Source organism: Octopus sinensis, linkage group LG13, assembly GCF_006345805.1.
Source record: "Octopus sinensis linkage group LG13, ASM634580v1, whole genome shotgun sequence".
Taxonomy (NCBI): Eukaryota; Metazoa; Mollusca; class Cephalopoda; order Octopoda; family Octopodidae; genus Octopus; species Octopus sinensis.
Genome location: NC_043009.1, coordinates 28,867,812 through 28,872,811, shown reverse-complemented (window position 1 = coordinate 28,872,811; position 5,000 = coordinate 28,867,812). Strand labels below are relative to the sequence as shown.

The following is a 5,000-nucleotide window of genomic DNA, read 5'->3' as shown; positions in this document are numbered from 1 at the left end:
TGGCCCGCACAGCTCTCACTCTTAACATAACAAAACAATCCACAGTCACAAGAAACACACCATACAGTAAATATCCAATGAAATAAATAACAGCCACAACAGGTATTCTACAGGGCGGATACCCAACAGAAGAGCACACCATGCATTACACAGACAACACATAATACAAAGGCTAATTATAAGAAGAGACTCAAGGCAAAACCCGTGGGAAAACACACTGATGCAATATGGTAAGAGGAAGAGTCTGTACTCCCCAAGCACCAACAAAAATAAAAATGCATAATGCTGCATACGACTTGGGTAAAGAAGTAGAACTTTGCCTGATGATATCGGATTATAATATTGAGCAATTTCGGTGTGTGTGTGTTTTGGGAAAAGGCACGCCAGTCAGATTGACCCCAGTGCTTAACTGGTACTTTTTTTTCATCGACCCCACCCCCAAGTCAACCGCAGGAGAATTTGAACTCAGAACATAAAGATGGATGAAATGCAAGTAAGCATTTTGTCTGATGTGTTCTGCTATCTCACCACCCTGATAATAATTATAATAATAATAATAATAATAATGATAATAATAATAATGATAATAATAATAATAATAATAATGATAATAATAATAATAATAATGATAATAATAATAATAATAATAATAATAATAACATACACTAGAAGCTATACCAACATTATGGAATAACAGAATAACAACAAAAAAAAGATGGTATAAGCACACACCAGGAAAGGTCACAGAAAACGAGAAAGCAACCATACTCTGGGATATGCTAATACACACAGATAGAGAAATTAAGGCCAACAGGCCAGACATAGTTGTCAGAGATCATGAAGGAAAAATGCTTTCTAATTGATGTATCAATACCAGTAGGTGTCTCTAAAAGAAATGGAGAAACTTTCAAAATACAAAGACCTGGAAATAGAGGTAACCAGAATGTGGAATCTAAAAACAGAAGCAATCCCTATCATAGTAGGCGCATTAGGTATGATAAAAAAATATTCAGACAAATACATAACAAAAACACCAGGACTTACAAACACATATAGCATGCAGAAAATTGCACTACTAGGCACTGCACACATCCTACGCAGAACACTTTCCATACAATAACCATCAGAGCACCACAACAAATCACGACACATACCCTAGGCACACAGAGCTGCGCTCAGTAGTGAAGTGAAAGCACGATATAAAAATAAAACTACTGAATAATAATAATAATAATAATAATAATAATAATAATAATAATGATAATCCTTTCTACTATAGGCACAAGGCCTGAAATTTTGGGGGAGGAGACTAGTCAATTACATCGACTCCAGTATTTCACTGGTATTTAATTTATCAACCCCAAAAAGGATGAAAAGCAAAATCAAACCTCAGTGGAATTTGAACTCAGAATGTCAGATGGCCAAAGTGCTGCTAAGAATTTTGCCTGGTATGCCAACGATTCTCCCAGCTTGCCACCTTAATAACAATAATCATAATGACAATGATGATGATGACGATGATGGTGGTGGTGATGGTGAAGGTGGTGGTGGTGGTGGTTGTCGTGTGGTGGTGGTGATGGTAATGATGGTGGTAAGGATAATGATGATGATGATGATGCTGACCTTGATGATTTCTCTTATTTCCTCCAAGGCCGACACACAAACAGAACACCAGTCACAAAGTGTTTTCTTCTATAGCCCTGGGCTAATCACAACTTTGTTAATGTAATTGGTAGATAGATGGAAACTGAATGAAGCCTGTCATATATGTATATGTGTGTTTGTGAGTACTCTTGGCTTGACATCATGTCATGGTTGTAAATGAGCACCAATGCCATACAAATGAGGTTTGTTCTGATTATGAAGAAATATTATGAAGTGAGGGTTGGTGACAGCAAGGGCATCCAGCCAGAGACAATCTGTCTCTATGTATTCCATCTGATGCACGTGCAAGCACGGAAAAGTAGCTATCAAAATGATGACGTCAATGGTGATGATGATGATGATGATGATGATGATGATAATGATGACAATGATGATGGTAATGACAACAATGATGATGATGGTAGTGATGATGATTACAATGATGATGATGATGACAACGGCAATGCTGATGTTGATGACAGTGATAGTTACGATGATGATGATGATGATGATGATGATGATGAACAAAATACTGAAGCCATAGTTTTTATTAACACTCTCAGTCAGTTTCTCTTCACAAAGTCACTAATATCTTTGGAGAAAAAAAATCACCAATAACTCAATTCTTGCTAATAATGTCCACCCATCATAAAATCTTTCTATGATCTCCAGAGAATAAAACAATGATATTTAGCAGTTTATGTTGGACGTTTCTTTTACCTGTGTATGAAATTTATAAACAGGCTTATTTAATCAAGTCCCACATAATACAGAAGCTAACTAACTCAGCAATATTTTTATTTTATTTTAAAGTCTAGGATGACATCTTGAAATTTCTAATGCAAAACAATAATATTCTAATTACAATATGGCGGCGAGCTGGCAGAATGGTTAGCACACTGGGCAAAATGCTTAGCAGTCTGTCTTTACATTCTGAGTTCAAATTCCGTCGAGGTCGACTTTGCCTTTGATTCTTTCGGGGTCGATAAATTAAGTACCAGCTGTGTACTGGTGTTGATTTAATCAACTGTTCCCAATTACCCCCCAAACTTTTGTCCTTGTGCCTAGCATAGAAAAAATTCTATACTTTTTAAGGTGGCAAGCTGGCAGAATTGCTAGCACACTGGGCAAAATGCTTGGCAGCATTTCGTCTGTCCTTGTGTTCTGAGTTCAAATTCCACCAAGGTTGACTTTGCCTTTCATCCTTTCGGGGTCGATAAATTAAGTACCAGTTGCATACTGGGGTCGATCTAATCAACTCCCCCCCACTCACCCAAAATTTCTGGCATTGTGCCTAGAGTAGAAAAGAAAATTCTATTTACAATGGAGAGTTGTTGACTATTTCCACTTATAATTCATAATAATAAATTTTGTGCCATTGAGGAGAAAATTGGTTGTGCATGCTTCAGTAAATGTGCTCGCCCTCTAGTTACTATGGTGCAGGTCTGAAGTTAAAGTATAAACTAAATTGTTGTTGTTGTTGGTGGTGGCGGTGGTGGTGTATTGGTAATCACAAGCAAGTCTGTCGTGGATGAATTCATACATGAGGACCATGACTAATTACCATATTCTTTGGTATTTCGTTGATAATCACCCATCACTTCCGTCTCTTCGTCATCATCATCAGTGTTTAACGTCCGTTTTCCATGCTGGTATGGGTTGGACGGTTTGACTGGGGTCGGGGCTCCTCATTCAGTGTTGCATAGGAATATTGTTGTGCTTTTGGTTCCTTCTGAAACCCTTTTTTATACCAAACTGCATTAGACCATACTTGGTCCTATGATATTATTTACTGTTTTAAAATGATTTAAACTTAAATTCTCCCATGACAACTCCATCGTAATTTATGTTCCCAAATCCAGTTCAATAATGACTAAATGGCATTTCTCTTTTATCGTTTATGGTTACCTTGTTTCAGACATTACACTCTGACCATGCTGGGGCATTGCCTTGAAGAGATTTTAGCCAAATGCATCAACCCTGGTACTTTTTTTTCTCAAACCTGGTACTTATTCTATCAGTCGTTTTTGCTGAACCACTAGGTTACAGGGATGTAAGCAAACTCTCACAGGTTGTCAGGCAGTGGTGATGGGTTACAAACTGGCAAAAAAGACATGCACTCACACATATACACACATACATATATATGCATATATATATATGCATATATATATATATAATTAATATTTGGGAAGTTCTTTCTGAGTCCACAGGGGAGAGAAGTTCAATTCAGTGGTACTAAAATGAATTACTTATTGTATTATATACATATAAATTGATAGGTTTAAGAGACAGAATCACCTTCAAGCAACTCAGTCATCAGTGAATGACGTTATCCACAATATGTACAAATAGGACTAAATATTAAAATTATCAAAATGAATACCTTCAGTTCTTATTACAAATCATATACTTTACATTATCTTGACTACGCGTGTTTCATGACAACATATTCCTCGATATTGTTGAAATAGAATTTCTCTATACAATACTATATTAAAACAATTATATTGCCAATCTTCAGGTCTATCTTATATGAACTTATTTTGCTATTTACATCGTATATTAAGACATGACAAACTAAAATTATATAACTAGAGGTTGTTGGAATAATTTTACTTTAGTAAATGATGAACAGAAATGTGGAATAAAAGTAGGAAAAAATAAATGTTAACTTACCTGTATGGTAATTTTCTCTCTGAAATTTCTCTCTGAAATAAAAATGGCTACCAGCAATTGTATAATCCAGCATTGAGCTCTACTTTGTGGGGGGAAATAAAATAAAAATCCCATCATATACTCACTTCTGGCTTCTCCTGATTTATTGTTATTATAAATAATATAAAGTACCTTTTAAGAATTTTTAAATGTTAATAAGAATTATCTCCCCTACAAAATAGATTTCAATGTTGGATTATACGATTGCTGGTAGCCATATTTAATTTTTGGAGTGAAAATTACCATACAGATAAGTTAAATTTTCCTTTTATTAACATTTCTTTTTCCTACTTTTATTCCACATTTCTGTTCATTATTTACTAAAATAAAATTATTCCAACAACCTCTAGTTATATAATTTTAGTCTGTCATGTCTTAATATACGATGTAAATAGCAAAATAAGTTCATATAAGATAGACCTGATGATTGCCAATATAATCATTCTAATATGGTATTGTATAGGGAAATTTAATTTCAACAATATCGAGGAATATGTTGTGATGAAACACACGTAGTCTAGATAATATAAATTATATGATTTGTAATAAGAATTGAAGGTATTAATTTTGATAATTCTGAATAAGAATTGTAGGTATTAATTTTAATAATTTTAATATTTAGTCCTATATGTACATAT

General features: G+C 34.5%; 1 long non-coding RNA gene across 1 annotated transcript in view; it reads left to right on the top strand.

The window, feature by feature from the left end:
• The window catches only part of LOC118765731, a 9,274-nt gene extending 5,382 nt beyond the window's left edge, over window positions 1–3,892 (top strand). The window contains exon 3 of the long non-coding RNA XR_005001601.1: window positions 3,878–3,892. This is a non-coding gene — a long non-coding RNA (uncharacterized LOC118765731). The remainder of the gene's footprint in view (window positions 1–3,877) is intronic.
• Window positions 3,893–5,000: the final 1,108 nt, after the last annotated feature.